The following is a 17,604-nucleotide window of genomic DNA, read 5'->3' on the forward strand; positions in this document are numbered from 1 at the left end:
AGGAGATATTCCAAGAAAAGTCGGAAAAATATTGGGCTGGCCAAGAAGTTTGTTTGGATTTTTCTGTAAGATGTTACAGAATAAACTTAGAATGAACTTTTTGGGCAACCCAGTAAGTAAAATTGGAGCACGTGGGGGAAATAAGACAGGAAAGAGAAAGGAGACTGTAAAGATGCATTTATCATCAAGCAGGTTACCATGGGGTTAATTAAAGCTGGTCCTCCCAGGGAACCTTGGAATGCAGCATAGAACAGTGGAGAATTATCAGCAGACTCCATCCATCATTGGCTCAGGGCTTATCCCAGGGGTATTACCTCTCAGAAAAAGCCCTGAGACAAAAATGGGAGTGTTCACCAAAGGTATTTGTTTGCAGAAGGTCACCTTTGGCAGATGCTGGGGACCTGTGCTGAGGAGGGGGTGGGGGGCATCGACAGTAATTACTGTACACTGTCTAGTTCTTAAGTGAAGAAAATATCGGAACTTGAGGCTCACAAATGTTTCTGTGTCTTTTGCATTGGTTCTTAAGTAAAAGAAGTCTTGTGGCCTAAGGGTCATGGTAATTCTGTAGTGTTTTTCCCCCTCATTAATTTTTCATTTAAGAAAGCCAGGAAAAAAGAATGGGAATAGAAGTATTTGTAAACGTGTTGATTCGTGTGTGCTCAGTCATGTCTGACTCTTTGCAACCCCAGGGACTGTAGCCTGCCAGGCTCCTCTGTCCATGGACGTTTCTAGGCAAGAATACTGGAGTGGCTTACCATTTCCTTCTCCAGGGGATCATCCCAATCCAGGGATAGAACCTGTGTCTCCTGCATAAAGCAGATTCTTTATCACCGAATCACCTGGGAAACCCACATTGATTCAGTGCTTGGTATCCGATGATACCTAAGCTTTTTGACCTCCTGCTGTGTGTAGGATTGTAGAGTTCTCACCATGAAACCCGATTTCCCAGGTAGCGCAGTGGTGAAGAATCCGCCTGCCCATGCAGCAGACACAGGTTCTACCCTTGGGTTGGGAAGATCCCCTGGAGAATGAAATGGCAACCCACTCCAGTATTCTTGCCTGGAGAATTCCATGGACAGAGGAGCCTGGCAGGCTAATGGGGTTGCAAAGAGTCAGACACGACTAAGTGACTGAACACACACCATGAAACTAGGCCCTTATCCTTTGGGGGATGGGACTGCATCCTTGTTGAAATTCTAGTGTGTTCACATTTTAGCAATTCTCCCCAAATAAAATGGAGAGTTTTTTTAAATAAGCACAGAGAACTTTAGTCCTGTTGACACTATCATTTGGAGTGACTTTTTAATACTTTCAAAGAATGAAGAGTCTTACTAATATATAACGTGAGTAACATTAGCACTTTCAAAACAAGATTAAAATAGGTATTCTGGTTGCTCTTGCATACACATCTTTTGTTGAGAAGATGGCAGGGTCTTGGTTGTAAAGGGCGGTGCTGTGACTTCCACCGTTTGCTTCAGTTCTGGTTTCCTGGGAAAGTAACTAGCATCTACCTTCAGGATTCCAGAATGTTAATAGGAATGTTGAGATTTCGTCTTGAATTCCTGTAGGAGTTATGTGCCATGGTTTCAATACCTTATTTGGTTGGGAAGAAATCTCATTGGAAAATCTTCATCCTTTTTGTTTAACATATTGTTCCTCAGTTTTGTCTGACTCTTTTGTGACCCCGTGGACTGCAGCCCACCAGGCTCCTCTGTCCATGGGATTTCCCAGGCAAGCATATTGGAGTGGGTTGCCATTTCCTTCTCCAGGAGATCTTCCTGACCCAGGGATTGACCCTGAGTCTCCTGCATTGCAGGTGGATTTTTTAGCATGAGCCACCAGGGAAGCCCTTTGTTGAACATATTTGCCTCCAAATATCCATCTGCTCAGCAAATTCAAGGTATTCTTTTTATTTAATGTGTATTTGGCTTCACCAGGTCTTGGTTGCAGCAGGCAGGATCTTCAGTGGTGGCCTGTGAACTCTTACTTGCAGCATATAGGATCCAGTTCCCTGACCAGGTATCAAACCCAGGCCCCTGCATTGAGAGTGCAGAGTCTTAGCCACTGGACCACCAGGGAAGTCCCTAACTCAAGGTATTCTGACTCGTCATTCAGCTGACGTTGACTTCAGACCTGGGAGATGCCAGACCTTGGACTAAGAATAGGGGATACAGGGTTGAATAAATTAGTTTCGGTCCTTTCTGTCCATGGTCAAGTAGGTAAGTAAATAACTGCAGAGTGGTGTAACACTTTAATATATGCATATGCCGAGTCTATGTGAAGCTCAAGTAAAATTGTCAGCCTTGTTTAAATGAGTCAGGGCAAATTTCCATCAACAAGAAGTAGATTTCATCATACATATAGGGTTGAAGATGGTGTTTTCCTTTTCTGATGTGCAACCCTGATCATAACTGTGTTACATGTTTAGAAATCAGAGGTCTGATTTATTCTCACACTAAAAGAAAGATAGCCTTCTGGGTGGCTCAGTGGTAAAGAATCTGCCTGCCAGTGCAGTGGGTTTGATTCCTAGGTTGGAAAGATCCCCTGGAGGAGGAAATGGCAGCCCACTCCAGTATTGTTATGTGGGAAATCCCACGGACAGGGGAGCCTGCTGAGCTACAGTCCATGGGGTTGCAAGAATCGGACACGACTGAGCGACAGCACACGCTGCAGCATGTGCTAAAGGAAAGGTGTTGAAATTGATCAAGAGAGAGTGGGATGGTAGGGCCTAGCACTGAACGAACCTGGAGTTGAGCCATTTAAAGAGGCTGAAGACTTGTTTTCTAGCTGTACTTTTCCTATGTACAGATAGTCATTCTTTGCAGCCCAGGGCCTCACACAATGCCTGGCCCACCAGATACTCAGATTTGGGTAAATGCACACAGTGCTAATCCTGAGAGGTATACAGGTGAAATAAGTGTACAGGTGAAGTAAGAAGCGGAAGTGGGTACAAGGAAGACCTGACTTTGAATCCCAGCCATGATGTGTTTTAGCCGAGTGACCTTAAGTGAACCACTTAACCAATCTAAACCTGTTTCCTCACCTGTAATAATAGAACTTGCTTATTCACATGTTTGTTTTAAAGATTCAATAAAACATCTGTAATAGAGTCCAGAGCCTTGGTTTGGGCTTATGGTTGGCATCAGATAAATGGCTGTTCCCTCTTCATTCTTTCAAACTCCTGTTAAGATTAAAATGATGTCAGCCAATGAAAGTGATGTCGAAGTTAATATCATAATTTCTACCTTAAAGTTAGGCTCTGGACATGATGAAGTTCTGTTACCATTTGTGAGTTCTGCCTACGATCATGGTGAAAGAAGGAGTTTACATGAAAAGAGAAAAAGAAGTGTATGAAGACAAGAGTAACTCTGCCTGACTCAAGTTTGCTAAGGAAGCAGAGATGTTGAAAAAACACCTGCCTAGCTACAAAACGCCTGACCAGTACGCCTCCAAACCTGTCAAGGTCATCTAAAACAAGGAAAGCTTGAGAAACTATCACAGCCAAGAGGAGCTTCTGGAAATGTGACAACTGAATGAGATAAGATGTCCTGGATGGTATCCTGGAACAGAAAAAGGGCAGTCAGGTAAAAACTAAGGAAATCTAAATACATTATATGTGTTAGTGTTAGTCACTCAGTCATGTCCGACTCTTTGTGACTCCATGGACTGTAGCTCATCAGGCTCCTCTGTCCATGGGGATTCTCCAGGCAAGAATACTGGAGTGAGTTGCCATGCCCTTCTCCAGGGGATCTTCCCTACCCAGAGATCAAACCTGCGTCTCCTGCATTGCAGGCAGATTCTTTACCATCCGAACATTATCAGTTCAGGTCAGTTGCTCAGTTGTGTCCGACTCTTTGCAACCCCATGAACTGCAGAATGCCAGGCTTCCCTGTCCATCACCAACTCCCGGAACTTACTCAAATTCATGTCCATTGAGTCGGTGATGCCATCCAACTATCTCATCCTCTGTCGTCCCCTTCTCCTCCTGCCTTCAATTTTTCCCAGCATCAGGGTCTTTTCTAGCGAGTCAGTTCTTCACATCAATCCTCTTGGATTGACTGGTTTGATCTCCTTGCAGTCCAAGGGACTCTCAAGAGCCTTCTCCAACACCACAGTTCAAAAGCATCAATTCTTCAGTGCTCAGCTTTCTTTATGGTCCAACTCTCAATTTATGGTCCAGTCCGTAAATACATTATGGGTTTTAGTTAATATTAGTGTATCAGTATCAATTCATTAATTATAATAAATGCATCATAATTTCCAAGAGGAAATTAGTCCTGAATACTCTGAAAGGACTGATACTGAAGCTGAAACTTATACTTTGGCCACCTGATGCGGAGAACTGACTGACTGGAAAAGACTCTGACGCTGGGAAAAATTGAAGGCGGGAGGAGAAGGGGACGACAGAGGATGAGATAGTTGGATGGCATCACCGACTCGAAGGTGTTAGGTGACACTGAGTGCAGATTATATGGAAATTACCTGTACTGTTCTCTCAATTTTTCTGTAAATTAAAACTGTTCTAAAAAGTAAAGTCTATTTTTAAAATATTGGTTGCTGGGACTCTGTGAACTGAGGCACTGCCTTTACAGAAGTCCTCCAACCTGTTTTATAAACATGGAAACTCAGCCTCAGGCAGATGAAGTCATGTCCACCGTGTCCACAGTTAAGAGCTGAGACTTAGACTCAGTTTCGAGTTTAGCCTGGCTTCTCTGTTACTCTTTCATCTGCCTTTATTGTATTAAGTGATGCCCATGAAATTATGATTTCCTCAACAAATGATGTTCAGATTACATCAGATGTTCAGTGCCATCATCTGCATGGGACAACTGAGCCAAGCCTCTTCTGACCACTTCCTGGGTCACAGTTCAAGGGGCAGTGCATTTTTACCTAAGTATCATGGACCAAGGTAGGGTCACCTGCTCCCTCTCCTTTGGACCAATGAAGTGAAGTCCAGGGGACTACCGTGAGTGACTTAGACCCATCCTGATCCACTTACTGGAATCTGGTACCTTTGCTGCCAGACGGAATGAGATTCTGTTAGGAGGAGAAAGGTGAAGGATTGGCTTCTGGGTAGACACCCAACCCGCCTGCCATACTGTGGTCACCAGGAGCCTGTAGCAGAGGCTGGACTGATGGCTGACATCATCATCATGGTCTTCTCTCCCATCATGTCAGCCCCCAAGTCCTGCTGGACTATCTGCCGGCCTGGCCTTCTACAGAGGGGGCTTCTGGGTTGTCCAGTCATTTCCTTTCCCACCCTGAGTTGTTGAGGTGTGAAAGGCGGTTCTAGAGACTCTGGACACCCTGCCCATTGCAGTATCTCAGGTAGCCTACTGAGCCAGAAAAAAGGACTGGAAGTTTTTTATTGTGTCTGATCGAAGCTACTGTGGTTACTGTAGTTGGTTGTTGGGGGCAGGGTGGAAGGCAGGAAATCCCAGGAGCCTTCTCACTCTGCGATCTTGCTCCTGACTCACCATGTACCTGGAGTGAGGTTTTGTCAGGTCAGAGGAGGCCTGAGGGAATGAGAGGGTCCAGGACCAGGAGATGGGATGTGGGGCTCTTGTCCTGGGCTCTTTGACATCATTTTGGAGGCTGGACCATAAGGTAAGAGTGGATGGATTGATACGGCTCCCACCTTCAAAGACGTTATGGTCCAGACAGGATGCGGACTTGCTCATGACCACACAGGAAGGCTGGGTGACCTTGTAGCCACAACATGGGCTCTGTGGTATGCCAGCAGATCCTCTTTGCCAACTGTGTGACTTCCAGCAAGTTGCTTAATCTTCCTGAGCTTCAAATTCTTCATCGGTAAAAATGGGATAACTGGACCTGCCCTGCCAGACCGCTGTCACCCATAGGGTGGCATAATGGTTGTGAAACAGCTGGTTCCAGCCTGTTGATGGTAATAAAAGTGTGAAAGTGAAAGTCACTCAGTCGTGTCTGACTCTTTGCAACCCCATGGACTATACAGTCCTTGGAATTCTTCAGGCCTGAATACTGCAGTAAGTAGCCTTTCCCTTCTCCAGGGGATCTTCCCAACCCAGGGCTCAAACCCAGGTCTCCTGCATTGCAGGCGGATTCTTTACCAGCTGAGCCACCAGGGAAGTCCAAGAATACTAGAGTGGGTAACCTATCCCTTCTGCAGTGGGTCTTCCTGACCCAGAAATGGATGTGGGGTCTCCTGCATTGCAGGCAGATTCTTTACCAGCTGAGCTATCAGGGCAGCAATAATTCTTGTGTGAAGACTTGTGGGCACACAGGCTAAAAGTCAGAATACAGATTGCTGTGGATTGGTTCTGAGATAGGACTCTAGCAGGCTTCCTGGAGGAGGCAGCCTTTGATCCAGGCATAGGAGGATGCAGTGGTATCAGGGTCAAGGTTAGGGCTGAAGATAGAAGGAACAACTTAGGCAAAGTCCTAGAAATGAAAAATGCTGCTGAGTAAGGTGTGAGTGTTTCCTAGTGGCTGTACCTGGGGGCGCTTTTGTGGGGGAAGGGTTGCATAGCTCAGTGGTGAGAGGATGAAGTAGGAAATGTAATAGGAGGGGTCAGATTATGTCTAGTCTGTGAAATTGCTGTGCAGCCTGGGATAAAAAACTCCCATGTCAATGCTTTTCTTCTTCCCTGCAAAATTAGGTAGTTGGATACATTTTAGGATTTTTTGATGGAGAAGCTGTTAACCTTATGGGTGACACTGTGTCTCTTTGGGCAGCGAAGTAATAATTTTGCAGAATTTTCAGCATTCTGGAGCCTGCCCACAGACACTAGTAGAGCTCCCAGAGGTGGACTAACCCAGACACTCCCAGGCTTTTCCAGACGTGCCGGTGGAGGTGCTGCACCCTCGGTTAAGCACCAGTAGCCTCCAAAGGCCATGCCTCTGGCTAATGCTTTGGTCTCAGACCCCCTGCCTTTTACACCATCAGTGATGAGTCAAAGCAGAAACACGGACGTAGGAGGTGGGACTGCTGCTGCCAGCACCCCTGTCCTCTCAGCAGGCCGCTGCTCACCCATGCCTCCACAGAAGACCCTCAAACACTCACAGGCAGGTCTGGCTCAGTCTCTTGTGGGGGTCACTGCACCTTTCCCGGGGTCCTGGTGCCCACAAGGTTTTGTCTGTGCCCTCCAAGAATCTCTGGTGGGCATGAGGTTTGATTTTAAATGTGAGTGCACCTCTTGTTTCGGCTTCTCCTTCGTCCTTGGATGTGGGGTATCTTTTTTTGGTGAATTCTAACTTCCTCCTGTCGATGGTTGTTCAGCAGCTAGTTGTGCTTTTGGTGTTCTTGCAGAAGGTGAGCACACGTCCTTTTACTCCACCATCCTACACATGTGCGGTTAGTACAGGGTTTTTTATGACTTCAAGAAAGCCTAAATGGCTTTTGGGGCTGAAACAGTTTGGCTCAGGTAAAATACCCACGTACATCATTTCAAAAGTTGGGGAAAATGAAAGTTACATAAAGTACACACACACATGCTCACACCCCTCAGTCCCCATGTCCCAGAGTTTGGAACATTAATTAGTGTCACTGCATGGAATAAATTAAGCTGGGGACCTTGTGGATTCCATCTGGGAAAAAATAGTGCTAAGAAATGCTGACTTCAGAAATGGCAGAGCAGTGTGCTTGTTACAGGGATCTCACCAGACACAGACCCTCTCCAGGCAGGGAGCTTGCCCTTCCAGGAGCCTGGGCGCTCTGGCTGAATGGGGAGGTAGGCTGTGGATGACAGCGTGCCTTGTGTTTCAGATGCGGAAGGTGTTTTGGAGCAGGGTGTCTCAGCCAGGCCACGGGGTGTGAACCCCAGCTGTGTGACCTCAGGCAGATTACACTTCTTTGGATCTCAGTTTTCTCATCTGTAAAGTGGGCATATTAATAGTACCTACCTCAGAGCATGGTTGGGAGGATTTCATGAGTTAATAAAGGTAAAACATGAAAAGTACCAGGCACGAAACACGAGTGGCATGTGTCTGGTGTGATGATGATGATCTGTCAAGGCCTCTAGAATTCTTATTGTAAACTCAGTAGGTGCTCAAAGACTCAAACAGAACAAATGAATCAATTGAGGTAAGAGTACAGGGAGTCAGAATGGGCCACTTAAGTGGGAAAAGTGCAGCCTCTTTGTTACATATTATTTTTCTAAAAATGTAGTTAAAATATAAAACTTAAAATGTACCATTTTGGCCATAAGGCTATAGATTGATGGTTTAATGTGCAACCATCACCATCATCCATCCACAGAACTTTTTGTCTTACACAACTGAAACTTTACACCCATTTGTCCAAATCCATTATGGCTGTGGGAGAAGGAAATGGCAACCCCCTCTAGTATTCTCACCTAGAGAATCCCGTGGACAGAGGAGCCTGGTGGGCTGCTGTCTATAGGGTCACAGAGAGTCGCACACAACTGAAGCAACTTAGCATGCGTGCATGCATTATGGCTGCTGCAGCAGAAACACCATAAATTGGATGGTTTAAACAGAAAGAATCTACTTCTCACAGTGGTGGAGGCTGGGAAGTCCAAGTGTCTGGTCATGGTTCATGACAGCTGGCTTGTTGCTGTGTCTTCAGCAACAGGCAAAGGAGCTCTCTGCAGCTTCCTTTATAAGGGCACTAATTCCTTTCATGAGGGCTGCACCCTTATGACCTAACCACTCCCAAAGGCCCTGCCTCATGTTAGGGTTAGAATTTCAGCATAGGAATTTGGAGGGAGCACATTCAATCTGTAGCCCCATTAAACACTAACCCCCCATCCGTCCCTCCCCCTGACCCAGTCCCCAGCAGTTACCATTTTACTTTCTGTCTCTATGAATTTAATTACTCTAGTACCTCATATAAGTGGAATCATGTACTATTTGCTCTTTGGCTTATTTTACTTAGTATGATGTCCTCAAGGTTCATCCATGTTGTAGCATATGTGAAAATTTCCTTTCTATTTTTATTTTTAAAATGTAAACACACACTGTGCATGTTTTTAATATCTATATTTATTTTTACATTTTATTTATGTATTTGTTTTGAGCTGCCCTGGGTCTTGATTGCGACGCGCGGGCTTTCGTTGTGGCGAGCGGGGGCTGCTCTTCTCTGCGGACTGCAGGCTCAGTGGTTGTGGTGCTGGTGCACGGGCTTAGTTGCCTTGCAGCGAGTGGAATCTTCCCAGACCAGGAGCCACACCCATGTGCCCTGCACTGGCAGGTGGACCCTTAACCACTGGGACCACCTGGGAAGTCCTCTTTATTTCTATTTATTTGGCTTTGCTGAGTCTTTGGTGTGCACACAGAATCTTTAGTTGCAGCATGTAAACTCTTAGTTGGGGCATTCTCTGATCAGGGATCGAACCCATGCCCCCTGCTTTGAGAGCGCAGAGTCTTAGACACTGGACCACAAAAGGGAAGAACTTCCTTTTTAAAGGCTGACTGATATTCCATTGCATGTATATTCCACATCCTGTTTGTTCAGCTATCAATGGGCCCTTGGGTTGTTTCTGTCTCCTAGCTCTTGTGAATGATGCTGCTGTGAACATGCGTGTCCAAAGCCACATTAACGCTCTTAACCATTACCCAGCTAGGTCTGAGTGTCTCTGGCACCTCGGGCCAATTTCATCCATTGCTTCTTGGAGTGGAGAGGAAGGACCATGTGAATACTGGGTACTAAGATGACCACTGGCTAGCTGAATCGCATTGGGCAATTGCCTCATCCCTTTGGGCCTCCATTTCTTCATCTGCAAAATGGGGATACTCACATTTCCTTCCTTATAGTGTTGAGAGACTAAATGAGTTAACATCTATAAAGCACTTGGAACAGCACTGACATTTAGTAAGCTTCATAAAATGGAAATTCCTGTTATTTATATAACATTCCAGCCACATCTCACGATTTTAATTTTAGTGTGACGTGGTGTTAGTCACTCAGTCGTGCCCGACGCTTTGTGGCCCCATGGACTATAGCCCGCCAGGCTCCTCTGTCCATGGGATTCTCCAGGCAAGAATACTGGAGTGGGTAGCCATTCTCTTCTCCAGGGGATCTTTCCAACCTAGGGCTCAAACCTGGGTCTCCTGCATTGCAGAACAGAGTCTTAACCATCTGAGCCACCAGGGAAACCCTTAGGGCTCAGTGGGTAAAGAACCCATTTGCAATGAAGGAGACGCAGGAGCTGCTGCTGCTGCTAAGTCGCTTCAGTCGTGTCTGACTCTGTGCGACCCCATAGACAGCAGCCCACCAGGCTCCGCCATCCCTGGGATTCTCCAGGCAAAAACACTGGAGTGGGTTGCCATTTCCTTCTCCAATGCATGAAAGTGAAAAGTGAAAGTGAAGTCGCTCAGTCGTGTCCGACTCTTAGCGACCCCATGGACTGCAGCCACCAGGCTCCTCTGCGCATGAGATTTTCCAGGCAAGAGTACTGGAGTGGGTTGCCAGACACAGGAGACTCTGGTTCAATTCCTGGGTCAGGAAGATCCTTTGGAGGAGGACTTGGCAACCCACTCCAGTATTCTTGCATAGAGAATCCCATGAACTGAGGAGCCTGGTGGCCTACAGTCCCATGGGGCCTGAGTGACATGGACATGACTGAGTGACTAAGCATGCATGCATGACCTGGTTTGGATGTTAGGAAGCAGAGGCTCAGAGAGGTTAGGTCACTTGCCCAGTGGCACACAGCTAGTAGACCCTAAAGCTGCATGGGAACTGGGATGGGCCTGAGTACAAACCATATTTTCCTTACCAGTTTTTCCTTGACCTTTCTTCTTGAGCTGTAGGGGACCTGGCATCCGCTCATCCTGCCTTAAGCTCTGCCTTGAAAGGGTTTGCCATGAGTACCCCAACCAAACTGGGCTGCATTGCAGGCAGGAGCCAGGCGTGATATGGTCTCTGTGAATAGGCAGTGCCAGGTTTGCTGCTGGCCGCGAGGTTCGTGTTTAACAAACACTGCTGACTAATCCCCTTGGCCTTGCAGCGTCCAAGCTGAGTTCCAAACAAAACCCAGATCTAAACACGGGCATGGAATGTGGCTGTTGGAAAGCTGAGCACTGCTGACTTCTGTGGGGAATCCACACACATGCCTGTGGTGAGGGTTCTGTGGGCTTCCCAAGTGGCTCAGTGGGTAAAGAATCTACCTGCAGTTCAGGAGATGCAGGAGACCTGGGTTCAATCCCTGGGTGGGAAAGATCCCCTGGAGGAGGGCATGGCAACCAGCTCCAGTATGCATACCTGGAGAATCCCATAGACAGAGGAGCCTGGGGGCTACAGTCCATGGGGTTGCAAAGAGTTGGACACAACTGAAGCAATGCATGCATGAGATTCTGTGCTTTAGTTCAGTTCAGTTCAGTCGCTCTGTCGTGTCCCGACTCTTCACGACCCCATGCACCACAGCATGCCAGGCCTCCCTGTCCATCACCAACTCCCAGACTCTGCTCAGACTCATCTCCATTGAGTCAGTGATGCCATCCAACCATCTCATCCTCTGTTATCCCCTTTCTCCTCCTGCCTTCAATCTTTCCCAGCATCAGGGTCTTTTCAAATGAGTCAGCTCTTCGCATCAGGTGGCCAAAGTATTGGAGTGCTCTAGTTGGGCCAGGTCAACTCGACTGCCATTTATTTACAACCCTCGCAGCCTATTAGCAGAATTTAGCCAGAATCTGTTGTGTGTGGATGCTAGTCCAGGTTTTAAGTCAGTGGTTGTCTCTGCTCAGAGATGGCAATAAACAGATCAATAAGAATTGACCTGTTATGGTCCAGTCTTGAGGAGGGGTTGAATTCCATCCCTTTTGGAGAGGATCTCCATCCTCTGTACCTCCTGAAACTCTGCTTTTCAGCTTCCACCCCCTTCCCTGTTCTCGTTGCCCATGGAGGGGCAGAAACAAGAGGAAGATGATTAGGTATGGAGCGAAAGTCAGGTTGTGAGACAAGTCCTTTATCTTGGAGAAGAAAGACCATGCAAGGTTCTTCTGCGTCTTCAGCTTCCAGCCTGTCACCCATTCTGCACCTGCCTTGTGGGCCTTTGCCCGGGGATATGGAGTGAAGTGCACACCTCTGAGCCTAGGGTCCTCAGACTTTATATTCACAAACCATTCCTTGCATCTTGTTATGAAGTCTGTGGCTGGCACTGCTGAGCGTCAAGTGGATTGAATAGTGCCCCCCATTTTCCAGGGGGTCAGGGGAGCACTGTTATAATTCAGTGGGCAGAGCATTGGGGTGGGATCTGGACACTTGGCAATAGCCCTGGTGTGAACTTGGACGAGTCTTGGGCCCATGTGGGACCTTCATTTTTCTATCTGTAAAACTTTAGGGCCTTTACAGGCTCTGGCCTTCCATGATGCTAGCTCTGTCTCTCACTTTAATTGGGAATTGGTCTTATCATTTGCCTCTCATGTGTAGCACTGTTTCTCCCACCAGTCCCTGATTTCACTTTGGGAACTTTATTCCACCCTGTTCTTAGCCATGTTGTTTGGTCAAGAGTAACCTCATGCCCCACTCCAGAATCATCCAGTCAATCTGCTTTCTCTGACCCCTGTGGATACAGGAAAATGCTTGCCACCCCGTCAGAGCCAGTGGGAGGAGAAGGTGGATCTGAGGACTTGGGGAAATTCCCAGAAGAGGTGTCTTCTCCTGTGGCATGAAGGTGTGAACTTTGGAGCATCTGCAGTCATTTTGCTAACATGAGTAAGGGGTCTGGAGAAGTTGGGGAGGGGAAGGAAGTCACCACTTTGCAAAGCCCAAGATTGAAGGCTAAGCCATGTGAGATGGAGTGGGAATCCCTGCTTGCAGGCTGAAAGACAGCTGGTTGGAAAGGCTGGTGTGGTGGGGGTGGGGAATTGGAGGTGGCTATAGAGCCCACAGGAAACAGTTGAGATTGTCCTCAAGGCCGCTGGGTTTCCCAGCAGGGTGTGGGATGATCAGATGTGTGTTTTGTAAGGATGACTTTGTTGCTGGCTGCAGAAGGGTCAGCGTTTAGGGATGCATGTGGCTCTTAGCTGTCCCAATATGGCAGCTACAATTCAGAATGGGGCCACTGACCTTGGCCTTGGAGGTAGGTGCACATGGCATTCTGACCCATTGGATCTCTGCAGCATCTCTGCTAGACTGAGTCGCATTGTCCCCCTTCTGTAGTTTAAAAAGACACTTTCAGATAAGTCCAGTGTCTTGCCCAGTGTCACACAGCCAGGTGCCAGCTGCAAAGCCAACACTCTGCCCACTGTCAGTCTCTCACTGCTGGGTCTTTCTTTCTCTCACCCTGTCTCTGAAACCTTCAGCATCCTTCAAGACCAAGGCTGACATTTGTGTTCAACATGATTTCCTTCCTGCTAACAATAAATGTCAGACTGGATGATGGAAATGATTCAGCAAGAAATAGAATTTGAGGGGGAAAAAAAGGAGCTGTGTAAAAACATTTGCAAACGGATTAAAAATTGGAGTCCATCAGCTCATGCCAACCGTACTTGGAAGTTGGGGAGATATTTTTAGACCATGAAATCCAAATGGCACAGATTGTGGGTTGGAAGGATGGAAATGCGAAGTATAGTTTGCCTCTAGCTGTGACCAGAGTTTGCTGCTGACTTTCTTGTTAGCTATAAAATAGCAGCATCCCAAATGCAGAATCCCCTGAATACACAGTATTTCTATTTATTTATTCTTTTCCCCTAAATGTACTGTCTTCCTCTTTTTATTGCCTCTTTCTCCTTTCACATCAGGAGTCCTGGGGCTCAGCCACCTGTTCTTGGAGGCCTCTGGAGAGACCTACATGTTGTTGGCTTTTGAATCGTCTTCACATTTTTGGAGGCTAGTGAAAGCAGCCCCTTTTGAGTCAGCTGAGGCATCCCAGGGAGCTTGTTGGCTCATGGATCCCAAAGGAGTTCAGGAGCAAGACCAACAGGAGATGGGCTTTACCTGGGGCCCAAGAACACCTGGATCGGGGGCTGGGGGACTGCCCTGGCACCAGCTGTCTCTGTGCAGTCTCTGTGCAGACTCCCCACGTGCTGGGACTGTGGTCACCCCTAGCATCTGAGCTTTATGTCTCAATCCCTAGAGAGGGACTGCCCTTGCTTCTTTAGTTCTCAAGTTAGGGACGCAGGCACCCACTGCTGGATCCCCCTTCTCAACCTGTGTCCTTGGGGGTTGGATCACAGGAGAGCAATGACAGCTCCTGCAAAACAGGGAACAGAGACGTTCCCAAGAAAAGGGAGGCGGGCTTGTCAAAAGTCTGACGATAGATTTCACCAGATGTCATTTACGGCTCACCAGGCACTTTTCCAGATGCTTTACCTATGTTAATCTCTTTTAATCCTCACAACCACCCCATGATGTGGGTGCTGCTGCTAAGTCGCTTCAGTTGTGTCCGACTCTGTTGGGACCCCATAGACGGCAGCCCACCAGGCTCCCCCGTCCCTAGGATTCTCCAGGCAAGAACACTGGAGTGGGTTGCCACTTCCTTCTCCAATGCATGAAAGTGAAAAGTGAAAGTGAAGTCACTCAGTCATGTCCAACCCTCAGCGACCCCATGGACTGCAGCCTACCAGGCTCCTCTGCCCATGAGATTTTCCAGGCAAGAGTACTGGAGTGGGGTGCCATTGCAGTTACATGGAAAATAAGAGGAGGGTTTGATTGTCCTGCAGGGTTCCTGGGATGCCAAACGAGATAGCATTTTTCAGTTGCCGAGGACAGTGTCCAGCACGCACTTCCTTTCCCTTCCTTTAGAAAGGTCTTCAGTTATTTTTATTTTGATCAGAGGAGTGCATGCACGTGACCCCAGCCCCGAATGGCACTCATAGGTTTAAAACGCAGAGCCACAGTCCAGTCTTGCCCTGTGCCATTCCTGCCCCACTTCCGGAGGCAAAGCCCTCTCCTCTGCCTCTTCTCAGACCTCCTGGGGGTTCTCGCCACATCTCTCAGTCGTGAGCTTGTGCTGCTGTCTTTTGATGAATCAGCTTTAGGCATTTTTATTGATTTCCTGTTCTATCTCAGATCCCCTGGTTTACGCTTTCTTTTCTTCTCTTTTCTCCCCCATCCATGTCCTCTGTTCCTCTGGTCCGCTACCTCTCTCTCCTCCTCTGTTGCATTCTCTCCTGCTCTCCAGTCATGTGGTCCTCCCCCCCCACCTTCTTCCTCCTCTCTTCTTTTCCTGTTTTCCGAGAATGTCTTCTCCGTCTCTCTCTCCCAGAAATCTTTCTTAGAAAGTAGCTTTATTATTATCCTTTCCTTCTCATCCTGCTCTGTATTAGAGTTATTAATTATAGTCACATTATCACTGATTTTAAAAAGTGTTCTCTTGGGCTTCCCTGGTGGCTCAGTGGTAAAGAATCCACCTGCCACTGCAGGGGACACAGGTTTGATCCCTGGTCTGGGAAGATTCCACATGCCACGGGGCAGCTAAGCCTGTGTGCTACAGTTATTGAACCAGTGCTCTAGAGCCTGCGAGATGCAACTGCTGAAACCCATATGCCCTAGAGCCTGTGCTCTACAACAAGAAGCCACCGCAGTGAGAAGCTCGTGCACTGCACCCAGAGAATAGACCCTGCTCGCTGCAACTAGAGAAAAGCCCACACAGCAACAAAGACCCAGCACAGCCAAAAAAATATAATAATAAATAAATAATAAAAGCCCTTGGCTTTAACCTCCACTGTGCTATAGCCTCTTCTTTTTTTTTTTTTTAATTTTAGCTCCTTTTATTTATTTGTTTTTGGGCTGTGCTGGGTCTTCACTGCTCCTCGAGAGCTGTCTCTAGTTTCAGCGAGTGGGGGCTACTCTTCCCTGCAGTGCAGAGGCTTCTCCTTGTGGTGGCTTTCTTGTTGCAGGGCACAGTCTCTAGGCGCACAGGCTTGAGTGGTTGTGGACTCTTTGTGGTGCACGGGCTTAGTTGCTCTGTGTCACGTGGAATCTTCCCAGACTTCCAGGGATGGAACCCGTGTCCCCTGCATTGATTGGCAGGTGGATTCTTACCCACTGTGTCCCCAGAGAAGCCCTGCTGTAGCTTCTTACCTATAAAAAGAAGTAAATCTTTTTCTTCCATACATTACCTTCCAGAGCCTTCAGGCCGCCCCAAAGCGTAGTTTTTGCTTTTCGTTTTGTGAAGGAGCGCACTGAGGGTCCCTGGTGTCCAGGATGGACTCACTGTCGCAAAGGAACGTGAGAGCCACATGCGGAAGTTTGTTCAGGACCGGGTCCCATCAGACTGCCTCCCATTTCCCTCCAGCGGGGCGCCTGATCCTAGGAAGGGGTCAGAAAATGTGTGCTGAATGGGATTGGACAAAAAGTCACATCCCTGGTGATCAGATACATGGATATTCCTCTCCAACTTTTCTGCTCTGATTCCTTGAGGCCACATACATACACACATCATCCCACGTGTACCAGTCTCATGCTCTGGCTTTAAATTCATCTCCTATGTGTTTTTTATAGCTTTCTATAAATCCCAAATTCTGTTTGGGAGGCAGCCCACTTGTAACGAGCCCTTGGAGGTTTTTGTCCTCCTGACGCCCTGCGTGATTCATGGGCTTGGAGATAGAGAACCTGCCTCTTGTACTGTCAATATTGGATATATGTGTGTGCGTGCACGCTCAGCCGTGTCCGACCCCGCAGACTGCAAGCTCCCAGGCTCCTCTCCATGGGATTTCCCAGCAAGAATACTGCAGTGGGTTGCCATTTCCTCCTCCCTGGAATCTTCCCGACCCAGAGATCGAACCCACGTCTCTTGTGTCTCCTGCATTGGCAGGTGGGTTCTTTACCACTGTTGCCACCTGTGAAGCCCAAAATAGCTTCTTTGGAAAATAGCTTTCAGGGTAGCAGTGACTCCTCTGGAAATTACCTGGAGTTACCTATGGGCTGGTTAAGTGTCAGTGATTTCACGTTCCCTGGGCGTCTCTGCTGACACGTGAACACATGGTTTTAATGGTGTCCCATAGCTCTGGCAGCTCAGATGGTAAAGAATCCGCCTGTAATGCAGGAGACCCAGGTTCAATCTCTGGGTCGGGAAAATCCCCTGGAGAAGGGAATGACAGCCCATTCCAGTATTCTTGCCTGGAGAATTCCAGGCTGCTGACAGAGCAGCCTGGCCAGCTACCGTCCATGGAGTTGCAGAGTCGGACACAACTATGAAACTAACACACACAGATGTATAGAATTTTGGCGCTGGAAGAGACCTTTGGGATGAAGAATCAGCCCAGAGAGGGGAGAGGGTGTGCCTAAGGACACACAGCTGACTAGTGGCAAAGGACCCTGGGTCTCTCGAGCTGTCTTTTCAGCCCCTTTGCTCTGCCTGTTTCCAGGCAGGTCCCTTAGGTCAAGGTAATATATGTGCTGATACAGTTGCCAAGCTGTTTTGTAGCACCATTCCTGATTTAGTTATTGATTGGACACTAGTCTCATTCAGTTCAGTTCAGTCGCTCAGTCACGTCTGACTCTTTGCGACCCCATGGACTGCAGCACGCCAGGCCTCCCTGTCCATCACCAACTCCCAGAGTTTATTCAAACTCATGTCCATTGAGTTGGTGATGCCATCCAACCATCTCATCCTCTGTCGTCCCTTTCTCCCGCCTTCAGTTTTTCCCAGCATCAAGGTCTTTTCAAATGAGTCGGTTCTTTGCATCAGGTGGCCAAAGTATTGGATTTCAGCTTCAGCA

General features: G+C 47.7%; 1 protein-coding gene and 1 non-coding gene across 2 annotated transcripts in view; one reads left to right on the plus strand and one right to left on the minus strand.

The window, feature by feature from the left end:
- KCNQ3 (potassium voltage-gated channel subfamily Q member 3) overlaps nt 1–17,604 on the plus strand; it is a 299,193-nt gene that overhangs the window by 20,744 nt on the left and 260,845 nt on the right.
- Nucleotides 2,008–2,079, minus strand: TRNAE-CUC (transfer RNA glutamic acid (anticodon CUC)). The gene has a single exon. It is a non-coding gene; the product is annotated as a tRNA-Glu (tRNA).

The sequence above is a fragment of the Bos mutus genome, chromosome 14 (assembly GCF_027580195.1).
Source record: "Bos mutus isolate GX-2022 chromosome 14, NWIPB_WYAK_1.1, whole genome shotgun sequence".
NCBI lineage: Eukaryota > Metazoa > Chordata > Mammalia > Artiodactyla > Bovidae > Bos > Bos mutus.